The sequence below is a fragment of the Phoca vitulina genome, unplaced genomic scaffold, assembly GCF_004348235.1.
Source record: "Phoca vitulina isolate PV1807 unplaced genomic scaffold, GSC_HSeal_1.0 scaffold135, whole genome shotgun sequence".
Taxonomy (NCBI): domain Eukaryota; kingdom Metazoa; phylum Chordata; class Mammalia; order Carnivora; family Phocidae; genus Phoca; species Phoca vitulina.
This window is the reverse complement of record NW_022589838.1, coordinates 51,688-65,777: the sequence shown is the minus strand read 5'-3', so window position 1 is coordinate 65,777 and position 14,090 is coordinate 51,688. Positions and strand designations below refer to the sequence as shown.

The 14,090-nt window shown below is 37.7% G+C and overlaps 1 pseudogene; it reads right to left on the bottom strand.

The window, feature by feature from the left end:
- Nucleotides 1–7,158: 7,158 nt before the first annotated feature.
- Nucleotides 7,159–7,670, bottom strand: LOC116628857 (annotated as a pseudogene).
- Between the last annotated feature and the right edge of the window lie 6,420 nt (nucleotides 7,671–14,090).

The following is a 14,090-nucleotide window of genomic DNA, read 5'->3' as shown; positions in this document are numbered from 1 at the left end:
CCGAATCATTAGCAGCTGATTTAAGTGGCTTCAGTGGTCACATTGGAGAAGATCTAACAGTCTCTAGAAAAAACAAAGCCACCCATGGGATTCAGATTTAAAATGCACATCTTGGGGTGCCTGGGTGGCTCAGTCGGTTAAGCGTCTGCCTTCGGCTCAGGTCATGATCCCAGGGTCCTGGGATTGAGCCCCACGTCAGGCTCCCTTCTCCCTTTCCCTCTACTGCTCCCCCTACTTTTGCTCTCTCTCTCAAATAAATAAACAAAAACCTTTAAAAAAATAAATAAGTAAAATGCACATCTCAGGGCACCTGGGTGGCTCAGTCGGTTGAGCGTCTGAATCTTGGTTTTGGCTCAGGTCACGATTTCAGGGTCGTGAGATTGAGCCCTGTGTGGAGGTCTGCACTCTGCGTAGAGTCGGCTTGAGATTTTCTCTCTCCCTCTCCCCCCACTTACATGCTCTTCTCTAAGATAAATAAATAGATTTTTAAATATATGTATATAAAAATAAACAATAAAATGTGCATCATACACACTCACACAAACCCACACACAGATGCATGTGTGGATAGTCTCCTTTTTCTTCTCTTTTACTCTTGTAAAACTGAATATAGAAGACTTAAGAAGAAATAACAAGGATTTGATTTATCCTTGTGCTTGAAACAGCAGTAACAAGGGAAAAAATGAAATTCTGGTTGTGGAGACCAGGCAACAGAAGAATAAAAAACAGATGATGAGAACCGTATGACTGGCTTAGCTTACTATCTTCAGAAGGTTTCCAGGCCATGGTGCCATTGTGGGGCTGGAAACCCAGGGAGAATCCAGCGGACTTGGTAATTTGAGGGTCCTGGGGGACTGAGGTGACTAGAGTTTGGGGTATAGAGCATCAGAGAAGAGCTTTATTGAGCAAGAACTCCGAAGATCTGCAGAGGATCCCACTAAAGTACTGAGCTGAGCACTGAACAACACATGCATGTGAAGAAACTACCCAAGACGGGGAAGGAAAACCTAAAAGAATTAGAGGTGAAAGTGCTCGATATATACTTAGTGTTGGGTATAGTGCCTGTTCCCATCAGTCAGACTGGGAAACCTTATGATTAATACAGCATTAGGTAGAAGAGACAGAAAAGTCTTCTCTTAGTAGGGAGGAATGATAAGCCCTCTACTGAGTACTAATCTCATCCTGCCAAACTAGTCTTAAAAGAAAGATTTGAAAGGATCGAACTTAATGGTATCCCAGAAGAAAATTGAAGGCTATTTTAGGAATCCAAGAATATCCAACTCCCAACAAGGGAAGAATCACAGTGTCTATAATTGAATCAAAATTTACCAGGCGCACAAATAGGCAGAGAAATAAGACCCATGAGGAGGGGATAAATACTGACCCAGAACTGACAGATATTTACCCCATTTGTATCTACATATATGTCCTTGTTAGATGTTCTTCTAGATGCTATTCTCTACCTTTAGCAGTATATAAATGTGCTAATGGTAACTGAGTATAGTGGGTCTTAGTTATCTGAGTGTTCATCAGCAGAGTCCCCTCTTTGGTTATATTAGAGGAAAATGAAAGTGAGGGCAACAGTAAAAATGTCTGCTAATAAATAAAGATTTAAGCATATATGGTCTTTACTGTGTTGAAGATATTTCTTCTATATTCAATTTGTTAAGAGATTTTTTTTTTATCATAAATAGATGTTGAATTTTGTCAAATGCTTTTTTGGCCTATGTTAAGATGGTATGATTTTTATCTTTCATTCTATTAATGTGGTGTATCACATTTATTGATTTGTGTATGTTCGACCATTTTCACTTCCCAGGGATGAATCCCACTTGATAATGGTGTATGTTTTTTTAAATGTGCTGCTGAATTTGATTTGCTAGTATTTTGTTGAGAATCTTGACATCTATATTCATCAGGGATACTGGCCTATAAGGTTTTTTTAAATTCGTGTAATGTCCTTATCTGGCTTTGGTATCAGGGTAATGCTGGCCTTATAAAAATGAGTTTGGGAGTGTTCCCTCCTCATCAGTTTCTTGAAAGAGTTTGAGAAGGATGGGCAGTACTAATCATTTAGCAGTATACGCATCTATCAAATCATTATGTCATAGACCTTAAACTTATACAGTGTTGTCTGTCAATTCTATGTCAAAAAAAACAGGAAAAAAGAAGAGTTAGTCCATTAGCTCTCCCCAGCCTCCCAAATCCTTCTCTGCTTAACACTTGTGTCTGTTCTGTTGGTCTTGCCTGATTGTCACAAGCTGCAAAGAGAAATTGAAATCACAACTCAAAACAATTGCAAAAGGCCTTCAGAAATGAATGACTTGAATAATAAAGGAGCAGTAGAGTACATTTGAAATAAGGATAAAGCTCTCAGATAGTTGTTAAAAATAATCCTCTTTAAGAGCTTTAACTTAAGGGCGCCCGAGTGGCTCAGTCATTAAGCGTCTGCCTTTGGCTCAGGTCATGATCCCAGGGTCCTGGGATTGAGCCCCGCATGCATTGGGCTCCCTGCTTGGCGGGAAGCCTGCTTCTTCCTCTGCCACTCCCCCTGCTTGTGTTCCTGCTCTCACTTTCTCTGTCTCTGTCAAATAAATAAATAAAATATTAAAAATAAATAAATAAATAAATAAAAGCTTTAACTTTAAAAGCCATCTAAACTGAGGGTTTTAGAGGGGAGGGGCATGGGAGGATGGGTTAGCCCAGTGACGGGTATTAAGGAGTGCATGTATTGCATGGAGCACTGGGTGTTATACGCAAACAATGAATCATGGAACACTACATCAAAAACTAATAATGTAATGTATGGTGACTAACATAATAAAATTAAAAAGAAATAAAAAGTAAAAGCCATCTAAAGTTGAAAGTGAGGTGGAAGATATCTTATTACATTATGTAATTCTACTGAAATTGCTTAGCAAAAAGAAAATTTGGACTTGGTTCATTCTTGGTTTTTTCGAACAAGTATGTCAGAATTGCAACCAAATTCTAAGTGTTATTTATAAAATCAAATAGACATATTTTACTAATTTTCGGTTACTTTGAAGTCCAAATTAAAGGCTTTTTTCTTAGCCTCTCATTATTTATAGTTTAATTTTGGCCTTGTTTTATTTATTTTATTTTTTTTTAAGATTTTATTTATTTGAGAGAGAGAGCATGAGCAGAAGCGGGGGGAGAGGAAGAGGGAGAGGGAGAAACACACTCCCCACTGATTGCGGAGCCCAAGTCGGGGCTCTATCCCAGGACCCTGCGATTATGACCTGAGCTGAAGTTGGGCACTTAATGGACTGAGCCACCCAGGCACCCCTTAGGCCTTGTTTTAAATGGCAACAGAGAAAGAATTAGTATCTAAAATTACATTGGTGAGAAGTAAGAGCATGGTTGTTAATTCACCCCCCTGAGAAGATATGAGGGCTTCCTATCTTTCATTCTTCCAGAGGTGAAGTCAAATGAAGCTGACAGTACTACCAATTGTACTGATTTTTGTAGTAACAGCCAGAAGGAAAGATGGGTCTATATGCCATGGGAAGTGGCTTAAGAAGTGCCTTGCCAATTTTATTCATTTTTCTAAATATTCAGATTTCAATGTTTATGATAATCTAGTAAAAATTCTATTCTGCTAATTTCTGCTTTTCTCCTCATTCATTTGTTCCTTTGATTTTAAGTTTGTTTTGTTGATATTTTTTCACCTCAAGTTAGTAGCTTAGTTAACTACTTTTCTCTCTCTTCAGAATTTTTTTTTCTAATTTACCTATTTAAAGATATGAACTTCCCAGTGAGTATCAGCTGCTACATCCAACAGTTTTGGATATATGCAGTTTGGGTTGTCATTTAGTGTCGACCTCAGAGAGTCGGATACCTGGGGTGGCGAAGGAACTGAGAAAGACGACAGTATAGCGAGGCACAGGGGACCCCGAGCAAACAGCCCGAGGTGCCGAGGTTTATTTTCCATACTCTTATATGCCTTCCACAGCGATATAGATCTATAATGGTTTACAGCAGGGGCGTAGTAAGGCACGTTCCTCCATGTATACAGGATTAGTCAAGCACGTAAGAATCTTTAAAACAGAATAAAGGAACAAAGAGGGGAGTGCCCAGTGTGCTGTTTACAGCTGGCTTCCTATCTACTAAACATCTTCTGCTGCGTACTTTAGAACAGACCACACACATCCCAAGGGCATTTCACTCTGAGCCTTTCGAGTTATTTTTAACCCTGCAATCTTGAGTTTTCTCAGAGATCTCGGAGTCTGAGCCAACATGCACCAGTGGTTGTTGTGGTGTTCTGTTTCCCACAATTTAGTTCTAAATCACTTTCAATTTCCATTTTGGATTCTTACAAGTCATTTAGAAGGATGTTATCACATCTCTAGGTGCATTGTTTTTGGCCACCATTTTGATTGTTGATTTCTATTGTGTGATACTTCTTTTTCTGGACTGCTGAGTTCTGTAGTTGAGCACTTAGTATATTTTTATAAATATACACATTTGAGAAGAATATGTGTGATTTGGTTGTCATTCTGTAACTATGTGCATAGTCAAGCTTGTTAATGTTTTGATTCAAGTTTTCAAGCTTTCTTGTTTTTTTGTGCCCCTGACCTTATGAGTTCTGATAGAGTCGTTTTAATGTCTCCCACAATTATTGTGAATTTACTAAGTTGTCCATGCAACTTTATGAGTTGATGCTTTACACATTTAGAAATCATTTTGTTTAGTGAATAAAATTCCTGTCTTATCTTCTAGATAAAGCACTCCTTTCGTCAGTGTGCCATGATATTCCCTATCATACTGATGATTTGTTTTGCCTAATAATATATCTACATTATTAATTTTTAATTTTTAATTGTTTTGGTGTGTGTCTTCCTCTTCCCTTATATTCATCCTACCAAAGTTGTTTTCCCATGTTTGTTTTAAAGCCATTATGAGGATTTAAGGGGAGATTTTGAACCTTTCATATCACCTATGCCTTCAATTTAATCTTGCCAACTTCTATTATTTTTTTCTCTAAAGCAGTGTGCTTTCTATAGTCTCTCCTCCCTCCCTTTTTGGCTTTTTGTTGGATTTATTGAATTTGTTTCTTTTTATCTTCTGTTTTCAAATGGCTAATTTTCCATTCTATTCTAATTTTCTAATATCCTAATTTTTATTCTGCAGATTTCTCTTAAATTTTCAAATATTTAAATTCTTATAATTTTCTTTTTTCTTTTTTTTAATATTTGAGAGAGAGAGCATGAGAGGGGGAAGGGTCAGAGGGAGAAGCAGACTCCCCGCTGAGCAGGGAGCCGGATGTGGGACTTGATCCCAGGACTCCAGGATCATGACCTGAGCTGAAGGCAGTTGCTTAACCAACTGAGCCAAACAGGCGCCCCTAAATTCTTATAATTTTCTAATAAATGTGTAATTATAACTCTCCAGAAAAAAGACAAAACAGTCAACATGGTTTCATTACTGTCCACTCTTTCCTCTTGTCTTTTCAAAATCTAATGCTGCTACTACTCAGTATTTTACAGATTTTTATAAGCTTGATATTTAAATTTCACAGTGAGTTTCCTAAATTTTGTTTTGCTTTGTTTACCATTGCTTCTTGCATCCTCTTAATTAGTTCTAGTTTTTTTGTTGTTACTGTTGGAACAAATCTTTTATTAGCTCTTTCAGAAAGTGTTCACGTGTGTTTTAGTTCTGGTATGAAAATATTTCTCTGATTCTTTAATGAGATGTACAATTGTATATTCAAAGTTTGTCTCTTTTTATCTCTTCTGATTTTAAGCTCTCTTCACAGACTTTTTATTTGTAATGTTTTTGCCTAGAAGCCTAATGCCAATTTTTAAAATTATTATAAGTGCTTTTCCCTCTATCTTTGGTCTGAAATTACACTCTTTATGTGCCTAGGAATGGGTTTTTTTAATCTTGCTTTGCATTGTAGTTTTTGGCCGTTTCAATCTAGAATAGTGTGAATATTTTCAGCTTGGAGAAATTCCTAAGCATTATATTTTTTCTCTCAATTATTTCTATGATGTCTTTTTGAAAGCCCTTTTATATGGATATTGAAAATTCTGGATTTATTCTGCATTCCACTTAACGTTTTCCCATACTTTTTAGGATGTTATCACTTGTTCTATATTTTGGGAGGACTCTTAGTCTCATTTTTCAAAGTTTAAATATTATATTTAATAATAATGTAAAAATCTCTTTTCGGCATATATTCATTGTATATTAATGAATATTGTTATTTAAACATCGTTGCATATGGGTGGAGCCATTTGACTCCTTCTGGGCATTATATTGGGCTACATTTCTAGGCCTGGACTCTTAATTTTTCCTTACCATTCTGCATGCTCTTTTTCTTTATCAGCCATCCAGACACACAGCCAGTAGATGATTAGAAACTGGATTCCTGAGTCACCAATTGAAGGAGAGCCTCCTGACCAGGAACGTCTACATTGGACTTTACATGAATGAGAAATAAACATTGACTGGGTAAGTTACTGAGATTTGGGAGTTATTTCCTGAAGTATATGGTGTTCTTTGATGCAGATAATATACCGCCATAGGTAGTATAATGCTAACATATGATAATATTAGGTAAAATTAAAAATCTAACATAATCTTATTTGCATCTTGTTTCTTCTTACCCCATGGTTTCAGACTTGTCTGTCTTATCAGAATGGTGTAAAGTTGGTTTACTTGTTTGTGCCTTTACTGTAATTATCACTGTATAATTCAACACCAAACACAATTCATTACTCAGTATAAGTTTTCAATAGCTGCTTTAAAAATGAAGTAAGGGTATTCTGTATCTTAGGAATAGATTTTTAAGCTTATGTAAGATCAATATTTCAAGTAAATTTACTCCATTTGAGAATTTGAGTTTTTGCCATATGTACATTTTTATAGACTTTTTAGAGATTATTTTACAACCTGATGTATTTGTGTGTGTGTTTTTAGTTTAAATGCATTCTTATTTTAGACAACCTACAGGACATGTTTTTTTTTTTTTTTTCCTTAAAAACGATGGCCTCACTCCAGATAAGTCAAGGTCGAAATAAATGAAGAGCTCAAGGTGGCATCAGTCCCATTCATCTAAGTCCTGGTGCCGTGTGGATGAAGAGCTGCAGCCTGTTATGACAACAGGTGGTACATCCAAAGTCATAGCCAAGTTCATTAACATGTTTCCATTTCTACACCATCCTTGAAGGAAATCCTATATGGGGTCACACCATCCCCAGAATAGTCCAGCAGAGCAACCATGCCACCTCGGTTCATGTTTTCATCAACAGAGAATGGGTAGTTTTTGCAGTTAGTGAGGATGTGCTTGATTTGTTCTGCAGCCCCTGTCATAAAAGGTTTTCCTTTTTCTGGTCTCTGTTCTTCAAGTTTGGCTTTGATCGATTTCATGTAATCTCTGACGTACTTCTTGTAGGCTTCTTCGGTGCAGCTGGTTTCTGCCAGTGATGTTTCAGGACAGTAGCAACACCAGGCATGACTGTGCTTTCTGTACCTTCACCCTCGGAGGTGGAGGCATTTCCCACAGTGAGCGAGTCATCAGTGTTACCCTCCGTCCTCCTGACCGTCCTCCCCTCCACCTCCAGGCACAGCCCCTGTGCTATCTCCCAGATCTTGTAGATGGTGGACAACATCTCATCCTAGCGGATGAGGTCCTGGGAGTTGATCATGATGGTGGCTGGAGAAAAAGGATGGTGGTGCTCGCTTAGCAGGAGCCGGGAGCTCTGAGCAAACGTGGTGCAGCCAGAGCAGCACTTGGGGGTAGGGAGGAGTGGGCGGAAAAATGCTACAACCAGATATATTTGATTAACTCCCACCTCTTGAATGGTCTATAATATGGAATTTCACTGTTCCATAATTTAGAGTTAAAGGTGATAAAATTTTTTAAAAATACTTAGTTTTTACCAAACTATATTTAGTTTAATTTACACTCAGTATGTTGTAAAATATAAATAGAGCAAAATTTATAACATGAAATATACTAAGTACAGTGATGGATACCAAGGAAATGGTAATGACCCATACAGTGATAATGGATGATGATGATAATACCTGTATTAGGACAGATTTAGGTCTCCTAGGGCAGTGTGGTAACTGCTAAATCTCAGTGGTGATGCAGTGTTTTATTTCTCATTGAAAGTACATGTCCGAAATAGGGCAAGGGGGAACCCAGTGCCACATGGTTACTAAGAGACCCAGGCTTGGAAAGAAGCATGAACTTGTGGTAATGCTGACTCAACATGGTCTTCTGGGGTTGCCACAGCAGGGGAAGAGAGAGCTGGGAGGCTGGACGGGGTGTTTTTCACTCTTTCTCTCACTAAGTTACTCATGCCACTTCAGTTTACATTTGGCTGGCTGGAGCTCTTCTTATAGCCGTGCCCATCCAAGATGGCTGCAAAGTCAGCCTTCCATGAGTCAAGGGAGAGGGGAATAATTTATGGGTGGGCACTAATAATGTGTCCAAAATAGCTACCATTTACTGAAAGTACAGTATGTACACTATTACATCTAACTTTCAGAGCTACCTTATGTGGTTCTTACTTTTAATTTTGTCATTTTACAGGTGAGGAAACTGAACCCTAAAGATGTTAAATAACTCACCCAAAGTTTAAGTTAATAAGTGGAAGATCCAGAACTTAAAACCATGTCTGTATTGGTAGAAGGACCATACTCTTATTCACTACAATATTTCACCTCTTCACAATAAATACTCACCAGTTACATTAATATTGTCCTGACTGATAGATTTCCCAATTGTCAGGAACACTGAAGGAAGATTGAAGTGACCAGACTGACTCCCTGTTTTTACCCCTTTCCAGCCCTCACGCTTGGGTCCAGGACCAGAGACCTCAGGTTGAAGCCTTCCTTACGCTGACTATGAGACCAATCCCTATGTCAGGCCAGAGCAGTTCAAAAGAAGACAAGTCGCCAACAAGGTCAGTCCTGTGCCAACTCTGCCCTTCTAAGCGTGTTTTATGTTTTGTTTTGTTCATGTGTCCAAACCCCGAGCTTCTATTGTAAGTCTGACACAATGTGGTAGAAACAGTGTGGGCTTTGCTCACTGTCCAACCTGGGCTTAATTCCAGGTTCCAACACTTAAACTAGCTGTGTGACCTTGGGAAAATTACTTCCCAGAGATTCTGTATTTTTCATTTGTAAAATGAAAGCAATAATGATAAGTATTATTGTTAAAGCTGACATTTGTTGGGCACTTATATTGCCGCCCCTGGGCTAAGTGCTTTAGCATAAATTATCTTACTTAATCCCTCATTATCCCCCTGAAGTAGGTACTATTATTCTGCATAGATTATACATGAGAAATTATATAATTTGCCCACACTTAACCAGCTAATAACTGACTAAGGATTCAAACCTAGAATTCACTAACTCCAGAACTATAGTCATTACTTCTAAAAAGTATTTATTTTTATTAACGAGGAAATTATGTCTGTATTCACTTATTTCCTCCCATGTTCTCCAGTAATTTGATGTTTACTTGTTCAACTATACTCAAGTCATAAACTTAAAACCCAGTCTAATGTCCCACTCTAGCATCTTGCCTAGTTCCCATGAACATAATCCGTGGGTACTTCAATTACTTATAAGGGCTTTTCTGACTCTTTTTTCCGCTGGTTGAAATGTCCAGATATTTCCTGCCTTGAACACCTCCATTCCCGATCTTCACTTGCCTGATTATTATAAACTCCATTGTCTTTCAGTGGTCTTTTCTCTTATTAAACTTATCCATCCAAAGAAACACTTACTAAATGCCAGCTAAGAAAGATACTCATGAATAGGGCATATATCCTACCCTCAGTGAGCTTGCACACTAGTGCAGGAGGTAAGATGCTTGTAGAAATAAGCATAATGCACAGGAGGAAGTAAATTAGGCTTGAAGACAGGCATAAACATTTGTACAGTGCTCCAAGAAAGAGCGGGAGTCTGCTGACATCTCTGAGTAGCTGAGATCGGCCAAATACTGTCACGTCTTATTTAAATTTCTCATAACTCTGTGAAGAAGGTATTGTGACAATGTATGTTTCCAAATCAGAAAACCAAGGCCCACGATTTTGAAGTCATTTGCCTTTGACGTTTTGCAGCTTGGACACTGTGACCTGCTCGTCTGAATAGACCCCTTTTGCTCAGTGGACACGTCTCATCTCCCTGTCCTGGTCTTCTTCCATTCTGCCATAGCTCTTCTAGACTTGCAAGGAATTCAGCCTTTCAACCATTAAGCCTCTTTTTGGATCTTCCTCTACTGATTTCTGATTGGAAAAGAGAGGGAAAAGGCAGTGGAGGGGGGATAACCAAGTTCTTTAGACAGACATGCATCCCTAAACTTGATGAACTCCCACTAATACTGAGTATTGCTCAAGACTGGCCCAGGGTCAAACTTAAGTAGGGGACGTCTCCCTGGAGTGGCTCTGATACCTGAATTTGCATCTTTCCCCCACTGTGTCACAGTGTTTGATTTGTCCCATCTGTTTTCCAGGACTCCCATGCTAGTCTGGCATTAGGAAACTTCTTCCTAAATGGGGTTGTCTTCCTGCCCCCACATATCACAAGTATGTGATTACCTCCCAGCAGTGTTGAGGCAGGCTTATTGAGCATTGGCCCTTGGGGGTAGGAAATGTAGGCCTCTTGTAGTAGGTTAGCAAGTATCCTTTCTGAGCATTAAGTACTGATGATCTCTTCTTTCCTTTGTTTGCCTCCCATGCTCTAATTCCTATCTTTTTTGTATGTGCTTTCCCTGAATCTTGTGCACATTTTGTTCTTCCCCTTTAAGTACTGCACATCTGCAAGTTGTGATCTTTTTCTTGGACTTGGGGTGCCTAACTTGTCCCATCTTCTTTTTGAATCCCCCTGTAGGGGCCATCGGTCTTAAGATGTTAATGTCAATGGGTCATCTTAGTTTTTTGACAAACCAATCTCTAGGGACATTGGAGCTTTGTAAAAATAACCATTCTAGATCTTGGGCTGTTTTTCCAAGTTCTGTGTGGCAGCAGTGAATAAATTAGAAGTACTTTGAATATACAGACATATGTATGAATCGGGACACTACAGGGTTTGGTGATGACCTTTGTTGTCACTCTGCATGGGATCAGATCCTGGCCCCAGTCTTTGATAGTGCATGGTCTTAGGAAAGTTACTTAACTGCACTATTCCCTATTTTTCTTATTTATTAAATGGCAATATCAACCACAATAGTAGTGGTATCTATCTTATAGCTTTCCTTCCTTTTGGGGGGTGAGGATTAAATGAAATTATAGATATAAAGCCCTTGGTTTAGGATGTGGCATATGTAAGCACTCAATAAATTTGGGTATAAAGGAATATGTACTTTTCTTAAAAATACTGTTCAGTTAGGCTTCAGTGGGAATTGTTCTTAAAACTCCCAGATGTCAATTTTATTTTAAAATAAAATTTGCATGTGCAGGTAACTTCAGGAGAAAGAGATGGGGGGGCTTACCTTAGATACCAAGACACTTCTAAGAGTTTTTTGGAGGAATTAATCATTTGCACAATGCAGTGATTTATCAAAAAGCACAAAGATGTTTCCAAATATCTGCAGTTTAGTCTAAAATTAAAAAGGAAGATAATACCATCTCCTCTCTTTTGATATTGCAAAAGCTTCAGGAAATTTCAACGTAGAGAAGAGTAGAGAGGAATAAGAGACCTAAGTGAGGTTCAAAGAAGAGCCGCTGTCTTTACTTGAGATTTAAATAGTGGGAGAAAACAGAACTGCTTTTTCTATAAGCAGGGAACCATTATAGAATGATGAGGTCATTGCACATTTAAAGTGGTAGGAGTATTGAAAAATATTTAATTTTCTATCAGAAAATAAAGTGGGGTTTTTTTTAAAGATCTCACTGTGAAAATATATATATTTCTTTGTATGAAGAGATAGTGCCAAATATTTGTATTTAAATATTTTTTTTAAAAAACACTGACTATGGATGCACACAGAGAATTAAAGATGATGAATTTATTTTTTTCTCGTGATGTGTGTCTGCTAGAATTTGGCCCAGAAGTGCTTTCATTTAGATGCTTGTATGATAAAGACCCATAAAACTGTAAAACTTTGCTGTAGCCATCAGAGATCACAGTTGAATGCAATTCAAATTATGAGCTCATTGAAAGCGCCTTAAAATGTCAGTAAACTCATTTCTTGAGCTGTTGGCTATCTGCTGGTGAAGATAGCAATAGGCTCCCAATCTTACGGTGTATGCTTCTCAGTTCAATTACTATGATGTGGTCAGAAATATTGCCTGTACTTTGGTGATGAAGTATTTTTGAAATGCGAATTAACATTCTCACTCAACACTTGGTACAATTTCACTCCTGACTCTCACTTTTAATGGTTGTTCTGCCTTTTTAAATTCTGCGTAGCACGGAAAAAGTCTGGATGAGTCATATCAGGTTGCTAAATGTGGTTGTCTGGCATGGGATGAGAAATAGGTTAGAGTTAGGTCCCATTAAAGTTTTACTTTGTATGTTTTTTTTAAATGGTGAGATTTTAAGGGATTTTTTTATTGCTTGGGTTTTTTTCCCCATTTTTCCATTTTGAAAGTGTATTTACAAATTAATAAGGATATGTGACCTAGCAATTTCATTTCTAATTATATACTTACATATTCACCAAAAGATATACATTAGAATATTCTTACCTTACTACTTGTATTGGCCCCAAACTGAAACCATTCAAATTTCCAAAAGAGAAACCAATAAATACAGTGAGATATATATATATATATTCATTCTATCATCTATCCTCACAATGGAATACTACATAGCAATGAAAATGAACAATCTATAATTACATGCAGTCATGTGTATGACTCCTACAAACATAATATTTAAGAAGCCAGTAACAGAAGAGCCCATACTGTATGATTCTATTATATAAGGTGCAGTATCATGGAAAAGCTTACCTATTCTGTTAGAGAAAAGTTAGTAGTTAATCATAGAGGTAGAATGACTGGCAGGGAGAATAAGATGTTTCTGGGTTGTGTGTAATGCTCTTTCTTAATCTGGGTGTTGATTATATAGGTGTATACTCGGTGAAGATTTATTGAGATGTAAACTTAGGAAATAATGTCCTTTTATGTATTATGTACTTCATTAACAAAATTTAAAACAGCGAAAGTTCCTTCATTACCAACTTAACAGTTTTTGATGTCCTAAAACATTATGAAGCACTGTATGAGGGAAAACTGAGCAAATTTCAGCCTTAAGATCTGAACAGGCTTTGATTTTGATGGTGCCTCACACATTATAGTTGCTGAATAAATGTGTGTTGATGGACTGATGTGCTTTATTCTGTTGTGATTATTTTAGAACATGATGTTAACACTTCATGATAAATATTCACCATAAAACTAGGTAAGACAAATCATACTTTATAAAAACTCCTTAAAGGTTTTCCCTTGGAGTACTGAGTGGCGTCTAATATATCTTTCTTAAAAACATGGAAGGCTGGTAATGCCTGTTAATGTGCACATATTCAATTCCAAAGGACATTGCTAACTCCCTGCTTTATCTCTATTAGTAATTTCTATCTGGCTTCCGTCCTCCACTTAAATGGTGTTCACTGAATTTACCAAGGTCAGTAATTTGTTTTATCATTATGATGATGAATTGCCCTAATAGGTTGGTAGCTCACTGTTGTTGTTGTTGTTGTTGTTGTTGTTTTATCACAAAGAAGATATATTTTATAGGGATTAAAAAATTTACTTAGGAATATATTTATGTTAGCAAGTGGATAGTCATTATTATATTGGCATGGAGAGACTTACTTGAAGCGCTGCAGAAGATTTTTCTTTTAAATGGATCATTTTCTGAATGAGGCCTGGGGATAAAAATACTATGTCATATATATAGAAATTTAAAAATTTTGGGGGCGCCCGGGTGGCTCATTTGGTTGAGTGTCCACCTCTTGATTTCCACTCAAGTCATGATCTCAGAGTCATGGGATTGAGCCCTGAGTTGGGCTCCGTGCTCAGCAGGGAGTCTGCTTGAGATTCTCTCCCTTTCCCTCTGCCCCTCCTGCTCATGCTCTCTTTGTGTCTCTCTCTCTTTCTCTCTCTCTC